The sequence below is a fragment of the Typopeltis vanoorti genome, chromosome 12 (genome assembly GCF_054136105.1).
Source record: "Typopeltis vanoorti isolate ZY-2024b chromosome 12, IOZ_Tvanoo_1.0, whole genome shotgun sequence".
Taxonomy (NCBI): Eukaryota; Metazoa; Arthropoda; class Arachnida; order Uropygi; family Thelyphonidae; genus Typopeltis; species Typopeltis vanoorti.
The window spans coordinates 43,026,242-43,045,125 of NC_143560.1; the positions used below are offsets into that span (position 1 = coordinate 43,026,242).

Here is an 18,884-nt window from a genome sequence, read left to right on the forward strand (position 1 = left end):
TTTTAAGCATTCTGCAATTGAGCAGGTTCTTCTCTTAGTAGCAAAAACTTTCCTTCCACTCTCTTTTGTTCTGTGCCTTCTCTTTCAAGGTTGTGTACTTGTCTCCAGAGATTCAGCATGTCATCTAGCATTGTTTCCTTTCTCTTCCTCTGGGTCTTTTCCCGTCTATTTTCCCTTCGATGGCATCTCTGATTATTCCATTTCCTCTCAGAATATGTCCAATCCAGTTTCCCTTTATTCTTTTTATCCTCTTTCACAGACTTCTTCTACTCTTTTTAAGACATCTTCATTAGTTATTTTATCTGATGGAAAAAATCCAATGATTTTTTCCAACCTTCTCCAGATCCAAATCTCAAAGCTTTCCAATATCTTATTTTCTTCTTTCTTCAATGTCCAAATTTCAGCTGCATAGAGGGCAACACTCCACACATAACATTTTATTAGTTTTTCTTTAAGTTTCTGTCCATTTTACTTCTGAATAAATTCCATTTTCTATTAAAGGCATCTCTTTCCATAGCTATTCTTGCTTTTATGTCAAAATTTTACATCTTCCATCACTGCTAATCACACTTCCTAGATATTTAAATGTCTTTATTTGATTCAGTTTTTCCCCATTTATTCTGATATCCATATTTGCCTCTTCCCTTGCTATTTCCATTACCTTTGTTTTTCTTATGTTAATTTTCATTCCATAATTGATACATGATTCCAGTAATCTGTTCAACAGATGTAGTCCTGTTTCAGTATTTGATAATAATGCCTTCTCATCTGCATATCTTATTGCAAATATCTGTCTACCTCCAATCTTTATTCCTTCTTCCGAATTCTCCAGTGCTTCTTTTAACATTGCTTCGGAATACATGTTAAACAAAATTGGTGACAGAGAACAGCTCCTCGTCCAATGATATCTGGTTCTGTTGTATCATATATGTCTCTCACCATGTCTTTCCAATCGATACCAGTCTTTTCCATTACTTCCCCCAACTTATCCCATTTTACAAAGTCAAAAGCTTTCTTAAAATCTATATAAGAGATGTTAACTTCTTTATTCACTTCCAGACTTCTTTCACTTATTTATTCTTAACAGTTCATTCGCCTCTATTGTTCCCCTACCCTTCCTGAAACCAAACTGATCTTCTTTGGCTCCCTCTGAAGTCAGAGGGAGACAATGGGTGGTTGTTGCAACAATTCGTGGTGTTAATTTTCCCATTGCCAAAACACCTTTGTGGGCAGGTGCATTGTCCTGATGAAAGATGATTTTTTTCTTCTGCAAACCTGGTCTTTTCTCACGAATTTTTCCCTCTAGTCTGGTTAAAAGATCGGAATAATATTCCTCGGTTATTGATTTACCCTTTTCAAGATAATTAATAAACAAAATGCCTTTAGCATCCCAAAACACCGATGCCATGACCATGATTTCCTACTGACGGAACCGAATTTGTCTTCTTTGGCGCTGAACAACCGGCTTCTGTCCATTGTTTTGTCTGTTGTTTGGGTTATAGTGTATAATGGCGAATCCAAGTCTCATTTATAGTAATAAATCGACCCACAAAATCACTTTTATTCTTGTTAAAACACTCCAAGCACTGCTCAGAGATTTTCATGCAAAAGCGTTTTTGATCTGCTGTGAACAAGCGCGGCACCCATCTTGCGCAAAGCGTTTTCATTTGCAATTCTTCATGCAAAATATATCCTATGCGTTCTTTTGAAATGCCTATAGTCTCAGCAATTTCGCGCTCTTTGACTCGACGATCATCCAATACCATATCGTGCACTTGATCAATGATTTTTGGTATTGTTACACTTTTTGGACATCCTTCACTTGGATCATCTTCAATGCTCGTGCGGCCACTTTCAAACTCTGCAGCCCATTTCTCAATTGTCGAAAACGAAGGAGAAGAGTGCCCATAAACGTTTATGAACGTCGAATGAATTTCGTTTGGCGTTAAACCTTCTTTTACAAAGAATTTTATAACTGCACGATACTCAATTTTATCCAGTTCAAGTGATGCAAACAACACTTTTGCTTCAGATAGCTGTATAAATCAAACTACTTGATAAAATGACTTGCAATTTCACACGGATGCTTACGACAGATGTACCAACTGAATAAAAATCTTGCCAATAGTGTTGCCATCTATGGTCGAGGCCGAGAATTTTTCAGACCACTTTAGTACACTATTACAAACAATAATACTAGTATTAGGGTTCCGGAAGACGATGGGGTGGCACTTTTCTGTTGTACTCTCTCTCTCTCTCTCTCTCTCTTGAAAAGCCTTCATTTATTGCTTGCGCTTACTGTCAGTGTAGGCTTGAAAACGGGGGATTGACTGTATTCTTCTTTTCAGTAATTAAATGCGTTAAAGGATTTATTTATGTTATAACCACGAGATGAAGGCGCTTGTTTGTTGTAATTAATCTTTCTCCTGCAAGTCTTGGATCATTGATAACCTCGAGTTCACGATCAGTGATGAGAGAAGGGTGGATTCCTGCTACTCCTTAACCTAGCCTTAACTTTTTAGAAGTTAAAGTGCTTGGCCTACTACCTTCGTGAACAAAAGGCTCTATCGGATTTATTTATATATTATTTATATGCTCTAATATAAATAGTTCAAGATTTATATTAAAAGTAAATATAATTCTCGATGAAGGCCAGTCGAAAGTAAATGGGCTGTATGTATCATAGTTCTTGAAAAGTGATCGCTTCAGTAATCAAGCCTGGGGCGAGGGAAGGGAGCGGGAAATTATGCTAAGGACCGGGAAGAAGACGGAGTTAGTGAGTGGAGAGGATTAGTCTTGGGGTGGTGGATAATAATCCTAGGGTTATTATTAATCGTACAGAAATCAAATGGATATTTATGTAGTTACACTGTTATGTATTGAAAGATTACAGCACTTTGCTGTAATCTTTCAATACTTTGTTTGCTGTAATTACAGCAAACAAGCGCCTTCATCTTGTGGTTATAAATCCAAAGAGGTATAACATAAATAAATCCTGAGATTAGAATTCGGATTGTATGCTGAAGGTTGATTGTGGTTGGTGATACTTGTTGCTATAGAGTAGTTAATAGTTAAGATGAAATGATATATAGAGGTAAACGTTCTATGCTGTATATAATGGTTGGGACTTCCGAATGATATATTTACAGGTAAGCTTTCTTCCTTTTGTCTATTTTTGTGATTACACATTGCTTAGCTGGTAGACTCTTGCGTGAGTCTGAGGGATTTGTCAATAGATCACCCTCCTAGATCGTCAGGAATAAGACATCGGAATCATTCCTCATTGTACACAAGGATGGAGATTGTAAAAGATATCAAGGACGCCATTCAACAGTTAAACAAAGATATGTCACTTGACATTCTCAAATTCATCCTAAAAAAATTTGAAACGGATTATCCTGGTTGCTTGAATCTCTTCACTCTAGTAAATGACACTGAAGATGATGATTTGGACATCGAAGAGGACATTACACCTGTTCCACCTACAAAGACTCCCCGACAGTTCGATTGTTCACAGGAGGAACAATCTAATAAAAGACGCAGAACATCGGAAGGTGGAATGGAAGATGATGTAACAAGTCACCAAAATCAGATCACCCAAGATAGAAAAGGAAAGGTCCCTCCAGTTATCCTTCGAGATAAAGATAAATGGACCTCAGTCTCAAGATCCTAGGAGAACAAAATATCAATTTCTCCTGGACAAGAAATACTAATAAAGATTCACCTTACCACTGTCACAGATTATCGCATGATGACGAAAATGCTGGACAACTCTAAATTGCCCTTCCACACCTTTGCGCTAGCAAGCAAGAACTTAAAAGTAGTTTTTAGAGGAGTGGCTGAGGACATCACAACTGATGAGATCACAGCTGACCTCATCAATCAAGGAGTGACCCCAATCAAAGTCAGTAGAATGTTGAGGTCAGATAAAACACCAATGCCACTGGTGTTGGTCGAAATCTCCAACACACAAAAAAGAATCTATGAAGTTACCGACATTTGTAAGCTTAAAATTACAACCGAACCTCTAAGGAAGAAGGTATCGGCAGGGCAGTGCCACAGATGCCAGAGGTTCGGGCATGCCCAAAAACTGCGCAGAGCTGCCTACAGATGCCTAAAATGCGGTGAGGGTCACCAAACTAACTCCTGCACCAAGCCCAGATTGATGAACACCTGCCTGCTGTGCCAATTATAGAGGACCACATCCCTCTATTTACAAGGGATGCCTTTTCCATCCAAAAAACTGTGGATCAACAAGCACGAACCACGCTCCTCTGAGCAATGACACAAACAACGAAACAGGTCGTCCTCCAGATCATAATACCTCATTCGGCAACACAGGAAGGCACTCAACCTTCATCCATGTCCAAATCATATGTGGAAGCGGTAAGAACCCAGACTCCTTCATCGCAAGAGCGAACAAGCTCTAATCTCACATCAGCTTTAACTTCATCACTTGCAATCACTTTGCAAGTGATGAGGTTTTTTGAAATCACTTTGCTGCATGAATTTAGCAAAGCAAGCACACCATCTTTCAGAAAGAGATTCTATCTAGAAACCTAATCCATATTAAGAGCTCTCTATAATGTTTAAAAAATTAAACCAAATTCTCTCATGATAACAGCATGGAATGCCAATGGCTTAACAAATAAAATTCTCGAGCGGCAAGAATTCGCAAAAAGATAAAATCCAGACATAATCTTGATCGGTGAATCCCACCCCAGACCATCAAACAACCCAAAACTAAGAGGTTATATTTTATAAAGGACAGACAGACATAACTCTAGTGGAGGCAGCACAACTATTTTTATTAAAAATTATTTAAGCCACAACTCACTGACCAACCTCCAAACTCTAAACCTTGAGGTGACAGGTGTGGAGGTGCACACTAATAATGCAGGCAAACTCAAAATCTACGCAGCGTAAAATCCTCCCAGCATTCCACTATTGACATCAGATGTAGACTCCATCCTCGGCTCCACGGATTCCATAATTATAGCAGGAGACCTAAACTCCAAACATATGACCTGGTTCAGTTCGTCAATCAACTCCAAAGGCCGTACCTTATTCAACTACACGTTACTCAACTCATCAATAGTAGCTGGACCCACTGAGCCCACCCACTACAGCCCATCAGGAAGTTCTGATGTATTAGACATAGTTATCCTCAGAAACATTAAATATCAATACCAGCTGGAGACATTAGAAGAGCTTAACTCAGATCACAATCCCATCCTTCTCAGGTTAGGACTTCAAGATCAGCTCTCTCCCCATCATTCTTTCTTACCATGGGACAAGCTCTCTAAGGTTCTCCCAGTCCACATCGGTCCACCCCCTGTCATTCGTAAAAAAGAAGAAATAGACCAAGCTGTAAGCAATTTAACTAGACAAATCAACACAGCAATAGCATCAGTCACTCAAACCACTGTTCTTCCACGCTCCCAACTTGATTCCAGAAGAGATAATGGACCTGGTTAGGGCCAAAAATAAAGCCAGGAAGCGATATCACAACATCAGAGCCCCGCAGGACAAAACAACCTTAAACAACCTGAACAGACTGGTTCGAGAAGCCTTCTAGAAGTACGGGAATTCCAAATGGGAATCCAAACTCAGGGAAATCAACCTAGAAGATAACTCCATGTGGAAGTTTGTAAAATCTCTTCGTACTAAAAACAACCACTTCCCCCTTTGAAGACCGATCTTGGAATTGCACATTCAGATGAAGAAAAAGTAGAAACCCTAATTGACAATCTGGAAAATCAATGCAGCCATCTTATGTAAACTTAAATATCAATCTTATTTACAAAGTTCATCGTAAAGTTAGAAATGCACTAAGACAGCCTAAGGATAATTCAGAAACCATAACCCCCACATCTCCAACAGAAATAATAAATATTATTTCCCATCTGAAGAATAAAAAGGTCCCTGGCCCTGATGGTATTACCAATAGAATAATAAAGCTACTTCCATGGAAAGCCATAATTCATCTAGTTAATATTACAAATTCCATTTTAAGATTCGAGTACTTTCCCACGGATTGGAAGATGGCGGACATTATACCTCTGAAAAAGCCTGGTAATAACCACAACTTCCCCAAAGCTACAGGCCCATCAGTCTTCTTTCCTGTCTTGGCAAAGTAATAGAAGAGGTCATCCTATCAAGACTACAATCAGCAGTGGACAAACAGAAAATAATCCCAAATGAGCAATTTAGGTTTCGCAAAACTCACAACATGGTGCAACAAATTCACTGACTAACAGAATATATCACTCATGGTTTTAACTGGCACCTTCACACTGCTGCTGTATTTTTGGATGTTGCCAAGGCTTTTGATAAGATCTGGCATCAAGGCCTTATCTTCAAACTAATTGAAAACAATATCCCAATTAAAATAGTGAAACTCATATATTCATATATTAATGAAAGATGCATGCAAGTAACACTCAACGGAATTGTGTCATCAAGGCGCAAAATTCTGGTGGGAGTACCTCTACCTCAGGGTTCTCTTCTGGCCCCAATACTTTTCACAACTTACATGGCAGATATTCCTCTCAATTCAAGAACAACTACTACGGCCCTTTATGCCGATCACACCGCTATTCTAGCTAGATCGCTCAGCCCTCGCCTAACAATCACTAGACTCCAAGGAATTATCAATGAGCTAGCAAACTGGTTTACCAACTGGAGGATTCAAGTGAACCCCCTCAAAAGCTCAGCCATGTTGTTTTCAAGAAGAAAGGTCTGCAATAAAGAATACATCCTGCTCTCTGGTCATAAGATCTCATGGCAATCAGAGACCAAATATCTTGGGGTATTAATGGATAAGAAACTCCTTTTTAACAAGCACATCAATCTCATTGGCTCCAAATCTTCCAAAGTAATAGCACAGCTCTACCCATTGATCAACCGCAAGAGCAAAATAAATTGCTTCTTTACCGGATGGTAATACGTCCAGTCATTACCTACGCCTCACCAGAATGGAGTCACATTTCAAGATCAAATATTTCGAAATTGCAGAGAATCCAAAACAAATGCCTTAGGATGATTCTGGATGCACCGTGGTTCATCAGAAATTCACAGATTCGCCGAGAAATCGGCTTTCCATACATTTCATCCTTTCTACAAGCTGTCAATTACAATGAGAGTGATTACAACAAACACAAAAGACCGAAGGCTATTCTTCTCTCAACTGATCATAGCTAACACAACTGCCCTCAGAGGGCGAGCTTAACTGCTCACAAACCTCCCATTCCCAAACAACTCTCAGTACAGATAAAGGGGAATATGAAAAGCACTAGTGCTTCACTCATCCTGTCAGTAATGTTAATCGTTAAAATAAATAAATCTTTTAACGCATTTAATTACACTTCGTTCAGTTATGTATTACAAAACAACTTCGTCCGTTCAGTTTTGTAATACATAACTGAACTGATACAAACCGAGCGAAGTTCAGTTTTGTAATACTGGAAAGATGTCAACAAGTTCATATGGTTCAAACCTTAATGACATTTTTATTTTCTTCTTGAACAAAAATGATTCTTTTTTTACATCTCTGTGCACTAGAATTATGAGCATTATTTTGATATTAGCAATATCCATGTGGCCTATGAAACTACAAGTGAAGTGAAATGTGTCCCACGTGTTATTTTATTTCTAATTAGTATTTCAATTTGGTATATCTTTGGTAGAATCGGATATGAATGTCTAGAAATAATGATAAACTTAACCCGCAGTCGAGGCTGTGAGAAATCCAATTAAATTCGCATTAAACGCACATTTATTGAGTTTTTAAGTAGAAAAACGGAGAATTTGTTCCTGGAGTGGCCATTGCCTTATGCAGATTCGCGTGTCATAAGGTTGCATTAGAAATACAAGTGTCAGAAAAGATGAAACTAATATATATCGTGTTTGCATTTTAGCACCCACCTCATCCCATTGATACCATTCGTCACAAAACGATAATCCTTTCTTTCTTCCAATAGCATCACGTAATTTAAAACACTGTTACAGTTTTACACTAGCCGCTTACACAATCGCATTATTAACTATTCCAATAATGGCGTACTCAAAAACTAAAAATACTTTTCCGAAGTACTTCGCTCAGTTTTGTAAAATTTGGTGTTGCATGTATATTGATACTGCCTTCGTTGCACATTCAAGTCCACGTTAATATCCAGTAATTTAAAAAAAAAAAAAAATCAGGTACGTTAAATATCAAATGAAAAGCTTATTTGAAGTTTTGCCCAGTTCATTCAGTATTATCTTAAGGAATTTACATGCCACAAGTTAGATATGAGATTTAATTAACTGCCTATTTCTGTATACATTGATCAGTGGCAGAATGAAAAAAAGAAAATTTTGCATCTCCCAATGTTTGGTTGGAATATATACAAAATACATATAAAGAATCATAAAAGCATTTCCTCATCCTAGCAAGGTACTTGGAAGGGGGGGGGGGTCCCCCCATTGTTTTCTATTTGCAATACTACATATGTAAATTTGTGCAGTGAAAAATTTGGATTATTTCATTGTACATGTCCAAGTTTGCTTGATGAAATAAGCCACAAATATGCACATTCTATTCTTTTATACTTTATACAAGCTTTTTGTAATACAGTCCCACCACACATGAAAAATCATGGAACTTGCAGCAGCCTTTGTTATTCTATTTGAAGAACAGTAGTTCATAGCTCTTTAGGAAAACTAGAGTGAAGAAAGCATTCCCGATGAATGGAAGCAGAAGAAAAGATATAGTAGGTTTGGAATTACTGTGTGTGTATATATATGTAGTGGCCAGCTGGTACTGCATCTGGTTTTATAGATTGGAAGGAATGAAGTTTGATGAATGGCCACTCACTATGTTATGTGTAAACAAACGACTGAAATGGAAACAGAAAGCCTGTGTTTTCCTGTCAATTTTGTATTGTAAATGTGATATGGATTTGATAATCTAGGAACCTCACTCTGGAGACTAAACATAGAACTTTCTTTTGAAGCCATTCCACATCTTTAACCACTCCAACAGCTTCACAGATGAAAAAATATATATAAAAAAAAAATATAAGCTTTGTATCTACATTATTTCAATAGTATTCAAATATTATATTAACGTCAATGGACACTTCACATCCATGTAATTATTGACATGTATATACATTAAGGCTGGTTCAGTGGTTAATAAGCAGGATAGTGTCTTCACATTAGCCAACAGAAATCATCTGCTGTGTAAAGATATTCATAGAACTTTCTTTCGAAGCCATTCCAGATCTTTAACCACCCTAATAGCCTCACAGATGAAAAAATATATAAAAATATATAAGCTTTGTATCTATGTTATTTCAATAGCATTCAAATATTATATTAACCTCGATGGACACTTCACATCCATATAATTATTGACATGTATACACATTAAGGCTGGTTCTGTGGTTAGTAAGCAGGATGATGTCTTCACATTAGCCAACAGAAATCATCTGCTGTTTAAAGATATTCATAAATATCCATGCCACAGTGGCATTTAAACCTGTAGTCTAGATTAGAGATCAGAGATGCCCTCTGCTCTGTCAACAAATTTGATGCCTCACCTCTATTTTAGAGGTGAGGCATCAAAATTGTCCAGCACATTAAATTATAACACTAATTTAATGTGCTGGACAGATTTGGGATTTATGCAATATGCAAATCTGAGTATTTGCTTGAGGGACCACATTGTTTTGGAAGCTACATATGAAACATGGTGTATTTTCCTTACTGGCTGAAAATCCTTTATTTTTCAGCAACATACACACATACACCATAGGATCTCCCCAAGTATTATTAGGTCTGATAATAATAAAATATTAGTATTATGTATAGAAAGCATTACAGTGATATGTAGAAATTCTGAAATATATTAGTTACCACACATTCTGTATTGAGATCAGTGGAGGAGAAAAAAAAAAGTCTATACAGAATTACCATAAGTGGCTGAAGATGCTTTATTTAATTTTAACAACTCATACATGTGGCCTCCAAAATATGGTATCCTACTTCATTCTGAAAGACTAGTTTTTTCTGAGCAACTCCTCTATAGGAGTACATAACTTCTAAAAGACTTGATTTGATCTGTACAAATCCTAAATATGTCCTGTATATTCAATTATTATTATTATTACCATATTTGGGATGGGTCACCAAATTTGTTGACCAAGAGTGAATACTGAAAGATTTTTTCACTTGGTTATACTATAAATTAAAGATGTCAAGAAACTATATTAGTTACATCTTTTATACAAGTCCAGAGTATTTTAGTTTGACACCTTTTGGCTACTTGTATATGGAAATATGAATTCTGTATTACTTCAACCTTGGTATCACTTCTCGGCTGTTCTTTGACAAACAGCAAAACTCCATGAGTTTGGCTGTTCACTAAACTTATGTTTAACATCTCTCCATTCCTTCCAATCTATAAAACTAAATGCAGTAGCAGCTGGCCACTGCGCGCGCACACACACACACACACACACACACACACACACACACACACACACACACACACACACACACACACACACACACACACACACACACACACATATACACACACACATATATACACACACACAGAGTAATTCCAAGCCTACACTATCTTTTCTTCTGCTTCCATTCATTGGCTGCCACTGATGAGACCTCAGTAAAGGTCAAAACTGATCTGGATAGTAGCCCTTATCATTATACATATCTGTAAGGAAATGTGCTTTGCATTATAGGATATAAAGGCAATTGATGTCAAGTCATTAGCTTCTATATACAAGTAGCCCAGTCATGAAGTGACTTCACGTGCAAACTTTGTTTGCTTTCACTTGGATAAAGGATGAAACCAAGAATATAATTTCTTGGCATCTTGAATTTTTAAGAGTGGATGCTATCTAATCTACAGGATTTGGTATATAAATACAGTATTAGAATCAGTACTAAAAAAAAGAAGCAACATTAACACTCGAATTACAAAAATACCACGTCAATATAATTGGTGTTTCTGAGACTAAGAAAATCAGAACAAGTGAGTCACTTCAAAATAATAAGGTGATTTATTCAGATGCTGGATTATTATTATTATTATTATTTAGGCTTACATGTAGTCAAAAGACTCATCGTGGGAGGTCCTTTCTAAGAAACACTAGTCTATCAAGACTCATCGAGGGAGGTCCCTCCTAGGAAACACAAAGTCTATCATACCACTCCTTAAATGCATTGACCATTCTTGCTCTCACCACTCCATCAGGCAATGCATTCCATGGTTCAACCACCCTCCATGCAAAGAAACCACTCCTCCTCATCCTCTTTCTCACAGTTTTCGTAACTTCCAGGGATGGCCCCTTATCATGACTCCTTCCCGCTGTTCAACCAAGCGAAAGAACTCCCTAATGTCAACCCTGTAACCACTGCTCAACAGTTTAAAAGTCTCAATCATATCACTCCTCCTTCTTCTATCCACCAAACTCTGCAGCTCACACTCCCTCAGCCGATCCTCATAACTAACATTGTACAGTCCCGACACCATCTTTGTCATCCGCCTTTGTACCCTTTCCACAGTTAATTTATCCCCTTCAAATCCTGGGGGACCAGATCTGAGAACAACAGTCTAAGTGTGGTCTGATCAGAGTCTTATACAACAGAATGATAACTATTTTATCTCTGTGGGTCAGTGTCCTTCTCATTATTGTAGCAATCCTCTGCATTACCTTCACTACCTTTGCAATATGTCCCCTAAATTTCAGGTTTCTATCACTCATCAAACCCAGATCTCTTGTCTCTCCTACTTCCTCCAGTTTAACTCCTCCCATAGAATATGCAGCATCCCATTGATGTGTCCCAAACCTCAAGTCCTTAGATTTTGCTGCATTAAACTGACCCCCATTCATTTGCCCATTTATCTAGCTTATTGAAATCCTCTTGCAGGGGTACCACATCTGCACTATTACTAATAACCCTTCCCAGCTTCGCATCATCAGCAAACAACCCTATATCCCCTTGCAATCCACAGACAATGTCATTGATATAAAGGTTAAACAATGTAGGTCCCAGTACTGAGCCCTGTGGAACCCCACTTGTAACCTTCTGCCTCTTTGATATTGCTCCACCATATACAACTCTCTGATACCTATCGGACAGCCAATCCAGTTGACCAATCTGACATCCAGACCCATGTGCTGCAACTTGAATATCAGCTTATCATGTGGCACCCTGTCAAATGCATTTGCTAAGTCTAGGAAAATGGCAGTATATGCCTTTCCCTCATCTAATGCTCTTGTAACTTTATCATAAAAGGCTAGCATATTGCTAAAAAAGGAGCGCCTCTGCACAAATCCATGCTGACTCTCACTGATAACATTACCCTCATCTGCCCAATGCTGTATATGGTCCCTCACTACTTTCTCCAAGATCTTACTAACTACTCATGACACACAAACTGGCCTATAATTAGACACTTCCAGTCTGCTACCTCCCCTATGCAAACCTTCCTTCCATTCCATGGGCACCTTTCCCGCAGCCACTTTCATTGAAAAAGCCAGGTCAAGGGCACTGTCAGTTCCTTAGCACATTCTCTCAAAACTCGTGATGAAATACCATCCAGTCCTACAGCTTTACTAACATCCAGAGTACTCAGTATGTGGAACATGCTCTCCTCCTGCACCTCTAAACCTCGAACCTGCTCCATCCCTCTAGTATTCAAATTGACTCCTCCAGGATGAAATTATCCAAGAAAGTGTTCATTGAACAATTTCACTATATCCTCTGCATCAGTCACTCTATTCCCATTTTTATCCCATAATGTCATTCTTCCACAGTCATTTCTCCTCCTACTGGCCACATAGCTAAAAAATTCCTTAGGATTTTCCTTGGATCTAAGAGCCAATCTTTTCTCATATTCCAGTTTTGCCTTCCTTACCATACTAGTCACTCTTCTAGCCTGTGTCTTATATTTTTCATGCATCTTCTCTTCACCTGTCTCCTTATATCTCTTCCATAGCCTCTTTTTCGCATGTAGCTCCTGTTTAATATTGTTTGTCATCCACTTTACTCCTAATTGTGTCCTCTTCTTCACTCGTGGAATACACCTTACCATTGCTGCTAACAAATATTCCTTCACAATTTCCCAAGCACTAATGATATCCCGTCCTTCCAATTCCTCCCTCCACGAAACTTCCCCAAGTTGACATCTAAGACTATTATAATCACCTGCTTTATAATTCCACATACATTCCTGTCTCTTTGATACTTCCGCATGTCTATTCATTTTCCAAGTCAAAACCATATGGTCACTCTCTCCAACTGGTGGAAGAGATGTCATCTCAGTTATTATCATCTCTTCTGATGCTATAACCAAATCCAAAACTCTCGAACCTCTTGTTCCCTCTGTTACATGTTGCCTAAGACATTTGTCCCTGAAGAATTCTAGAAAAAGGAAGTTGTAGTTATATCTTCCTCATTCAAGAAAGTTGTCTTCTTTATACATATAGATAAATTTTAACTAGAATGTTTCAAATAGAGTGATGTGAACAGATTTCAAAATTGAAAATTTGACCACTGATGCCAAGTATGCATATGTCTCCTATGAAGGGTAGCAGTAGGACTTTTGGAGTCATTTGAGAGGATAGCTAATATATTGGAGACTAAATGTTTAAGACGAATAGGGAATGAATCACAGAAACATAGAAGTGTATTGGGAAAATTTGGAGGACAGAACAGAACTAACAATAGTGGTAGTACTTCTTAGATTAATGTTCAGAACATGGATTATTCATTACTAATATGATGTACTACCATACAAATGCTCATAAATTCATCTATTGGGGGGGGGGGGAATACACATTTAATAAAATCTAAATAAGAGAATTCTTACATCCATGACCCAATTGTACAGAGGATTTGAACTAGGATGTGGGTACAAGCTACTGTTTAGCAGAATAAAATTGAGTATCACCAAAAAAAAAAATGTGTTTCTAAATTTTGAAGAGGAATCAAAATTGATCAACTTCAAGATATGAACTGTAGACTGAAGTATAAAAACATTGCAAAGGTTGGTCGATTCGTAGAGCCTCTGCTATTAATGGCTCAGTTAAGTAATTTTGAGCACGGTTAGTAGTTGGAAGGGGACCAATTGTTCGTTGCTGTTGGCACACTCTCCCTCGATGAGTCTTTGGACTCCATGGAGGTGTCAAATAATAATAATGATAACATTATTTGAGACAAGGAGGAGAGTTTGAAAAAACGAAGAAGAAGAAGAACTATTGATTTATTCAAGGAAGCATGTAATGATATTGTCAGCAAGTATAAAAATAAAGACTCTGTGACAGAAACAGGAAGTTAAAGAAGCAGTCCACATAGAAAGTTCATGGCCAATAAATCAGTATATGCTCTTAGAGAATATTTAGAAAAATTTTATAAATCCAGGTTGTGTAAAATTAACTAAAACAAAAGTCATAGAAAGATTTTGGAAGAATCGGGATTCTGGAGAAATTATTTATTGGTATGAGACCTGATACAGAGATTCAGGGAAATTCAATTATGATTAGAGGAATGGTGAGAATCTGTGTAAGTTATGTAACTATGTTATTATATGAATATGCTTAATCATAGAGATGATCATGAAAAGGATGATTGTGCATTCATCTGGTTTGGACATATTATGTGTGCACAAATATCTGCATAAGTGAAGCATTGAATATGAACAGAGATCTGAAAGTCATCCAACTGGGTCATATTAAAAAAAAAAAAAAAAAAAAAAAAAAAGCATGGGATAACTTTTTGTATCTGTACACAAATGCCAAGAGTATCAAGAACAAGGGAGGATTGAGTTTGTTGACTTGGTGAATATGTTTTGTCCTCAGATTATTGGCATTAGTGAAACCTGGCACTAGATTGAGTGTACCTTTTACACTCAATACTAGTACTATACTAGTACCTTTTAACTCAATACACTGGTATTGAGTGTAAAAGGTACAGTATTTTTTAGGAAGAATAGACAAAATTGGAGATGGGGGGGGTATTGTTAATTATATCCAATAATTTGAGTCCAGTTAGGGTAGGAAGTGATTGCAACATTAGTAACAATCTTCCATGTAGTAACAAGTTTGAAATAATTTGGTGTGAGGCGGAATCTGACAATCAAATACATAGTGGTGTGCCCATTAAGTTTATAGTACTGATGAAATGCATTGCTATAAACTTAATGGTCACTAAACAATTAATCATCATGGGTGATTTTAATTATCCAAATTATCTTGATTGAATTCCTTGAGCTGTTACGAGGCAACAGAAATTATCTGATACAATAGAACATTTAACCTGCATGTGACAGAAATAACTCATTATATCTGATTATAGGGTCAGAATGGGTTTCAGTTAAAGACATAACTATACTGTGTTTGGTTGGTGACAGTGATTATGCCATTCTGACCTGGGAAATGGCTAAGTATGTGGATGTTCCATCCAGAAAAGGTTACATCCAATCTACAGAGTAAGAAATCATGGATGAGGAGTATACTAGGTTCTGTTCTGTGGTATCATTTACTAGATGGGAAGCATATTGGAGATGCTTGGGATTAATTTAAAACATATTTAAATGTTGTAGTATCAGAATATGTTACTAAAGATTGAAGAATAAATAGCATAGGAATGATATGAACATTCAGTCTTATTAATGAAGAGATTCTTAAAAAGAATATGATGTGAAAGAAAAGAGAAATACTGTGTAGGTGGTAAAATGTTTTGGAAGAAATGATGGAAAGTACCATGAAATTTATCAATGATTATAAAGATATTAGAATTCAAGGATATTCTGGATTATTATTATTATTATTCGTGACACCTCCAAGGAGTCTGAAGACTCATCGCGGGAGGACACCCACTATACATCTGTCTCCAACACTACACCGAACCTCTACTACCAATCACCTCCATCAATGCCATCTACTGCCCACCACCACAACTAGTATTTTTTGTCTGTAAATTGCGTGTGTTCTGAAACGCCGATTTATCTGTATGCGGGATGAGAAACTCAAGTTTCCGGGAGAAACCCTGCTACCTCCGTATGAGATCGGCTAACTCATCTTTGATTGAAAAATTCCACATAAAGATTCCTCCCAAAAATATTTAAAAATAACAGGTGTAATTAACTCTATATTTAAACCAAACCTAGTTCAAAAACAAACCAGACTAAAAGTATACAATACATTAGCTCTACCAGTCTTAATGTATGGAAGTGAAATCTGGACAATAAAACAAAAAGACAAATAAAGATTAACAACAGCAGAAATGAAGTTTATGAGAAAAACTGCAAAGTATACCCTATTTGATCACAAAAGAAATGAAGAAATTATGAAAGAATTAAACCAAGAACCAGTAATAGAAAAAATTAAAAAATATAAGCATAAATGGATGGAACACGTTCAAAGAATGAAAACAGAAAGATTACCAAAACAAGCCTTAAAGTACAAGCCATTAGGAAAAAGAAACCCAGGACGTCCTCTTAAACGATTCAACGATGACTTCTAAGGCCGGAACAGGCCATGCTAGGCCTAAATCCTTGATACGCATGATGATGATGATGATTCCTCCCGTCATGACGAGAATCAAACTTAGGCCTATTCCAATCGAAGGGCACAGTGTACTGTCGTTCTTCCAATGCATAGAATAATCACTTTAAAATAGTTGAATAAACAGCATGGAAGGATTCAGTTTGATGAAGTAAGAAGTAAGAAGTAATTAGCTAATAAAGCTAAGAAAAATCCTAGTAAGTTCTTTGGATATGTGGCAAGTAGAAGGAAAAATGGCTCCATAGTTCAGTCGTTATAGGCAAAGCCCTTTGGTCACAAAGATCTAGGTTTGATTCCGTCAGTGACACGAGGAACTTTATCTGGTCTCTTTCGACGAAAGGCGAGTTAGCTGGTCTCATATGGAGGTAGGGGTTTTTTTCATCAGAAACTCAGGTTTTTCGTATCCCAGAACAGGCAAACCAGCCCCATGAACACGCATCTACAGACATAGGACACACTGGGAAGCATAGGACTTACCACCTTATCCTTAAGTTACAGTTGCGATAGCGAAGTCCAAGAATAGTTGGAAGGTCATGGGCACTTAAGTGCCTGTTTGGACCACTGAGGGATGGATGGATAGAGAAAGAAAAATGACTGGGGGGGGGGCGATGCTAGTTGATGGCACTGGCAGATTGGTAACCAGTGCAGAGGATATAGTTGAATTATTCAATGATCAGTTTATCAGCGTATTTCATTCTCATGAAGGCAACATCAGGAGGACCTGGAGCTTCAAAAGTATGGTGGAGGAGGGACTGATGGTGAATGAGCAGGAAGTATATGAGGAATTAAGCAAATTTGATGTTAATAAGGCAGTAGGATTTGACAGTATATTGTTATGTGTACTAAGGAAATGTCCTATGGAATTAATGGCACCTTTGGCACAACTATTTAACAAGAGTAATGCAACATGACAAGTCCCAAAGGTATGAAGGGTGGGGAAAATTGTTCCACTTCACAAAGGGAAGGAATATAAGACTTAGGCTACAAATTATTGGCTAATCTGTGTGTCTAGGTTTGTTGTTAAGGAATTAGAGAAGTTGGTGATAACTAGGATTCAGAAGTGGGTTCATAATAGTAGTGTTCTTTAGGATGGTCAGCATTGGTTTGTTAGGGGGGGGGGGATCATGTTTCAGCAATCTGCTTACATATTACAACAAAGTGACATACTCACTTGATAAAAGAGATGCATATGCGTTTGTGTACTTGGATTTTTCAGAGCCTTTGGAAGGCTGCCACATGACAAGTTAGTAGCTAAACTGAAACAGATAGGATTAGATAACAGGCTAGTATGTTGGATAGATGATTGTCTGTCAGACAATCATCTATCCAAGTCCTCCATATCAGCAGGTTGTATATGGAGGAGTGGTATCCCAAAAGAGGATGGTCACTAGTGGAGTGCCATAGGGATCTGTTTTGGGATCATTATTGTTTGTGATATTTGGGACTGGCTTAACTGGAGATGGGCAGCTGTTCACCAATGGTGCAAAGTTGGGAAGGGCTATGAGAAGTAGAGTAGATGTCGCATTGCAGGATATCTGAATATACTATGTGAGTTGGTAAATGATTGGAACTATCAGTTTAATGTTTCCAAGTGCAAGGTCTTAGAATTTGGTAGGCAAGGTTGGGATGCAGAGTGTATAATTGATGGAGAAATTTTTGGGAAGTGGAGGAGATGAGAGATCTGGAAGTGATGGTGTGGTGGACAGAGATTTGAAGTTTATGGGTCACATTGCCAAAATTATAAGAACACAATAGATTATCACAATTATGAGAGGGATGCTGATATTTAGAAGCAAAGAAGTCATGGTTCCCCTGTGTAATGCTTTGATCAGGCCACATATTAGACTACTGTGCACAGATTTGGTTGCCTGGTGTTCAGGGGGATGAGAATGAATTGGAAGAGGTTCAGAGAGTTTACTAAGTTAGTGTCAGCTCTAAGGAATGTCAGATATGAGGCGAGATTGGAGGAATGTAATTTACAGTGCCTTGTGAATAGAAGAAGAAGAGGGAATATGATTGAGACATAGAAATTGGTGAGGGGGGCCATCCATGGAAGCTATATAGGAGGATGTAAACAGGGGAGCAAGAAGTAGGTTCTTTGCATGGAGAGTGATTGGTGCAGAAACTGTGAAACTCATTCACGATGGTGCTGCACAACGTCTTATCATTTAATAGATTTCTGTAAAAAACTCTTAAATGATATTGGAAGAGGTTCAGAGAGAGTTTACTGTCAGCTGTAAGGAATGTCAGATTATGAGGAGAGACTGAGGGAATGTAAGGGAATGTAGCTGGCCTGGCTGGCCG

At 37.7% G+C, this 18,884-nt stretch overlaps 1 protein-coding gene across 2 annotated transcripts in view; it reads left to right on the forward strand.

Annotated features, from left to right (window-relative positions):
- LOC150100738 (beta-galactosidase-like) overlaps positions 1-18,884 on the forward strand; it is a 381,618-nt gene that overhangs the window by 11,999 nt on the left and 350,735 nt on the right. Inside the window, exon 1 of one of the 2 annotated variants that reach the window (XM_090401982.1) lies at positions 7,423-8,202. The exons of the other annotated variant lie outside the window; for it this stretch is intronic. The gene's annotated coding sequence lies outside the window, so the exon portion shown is untranslated. Of the gene's footprint in view, positions 1-7,422; positions 8,203-18,884 lie in introns of those variants that run through there. 2 annotated transcript variants of the gene reach the window in all.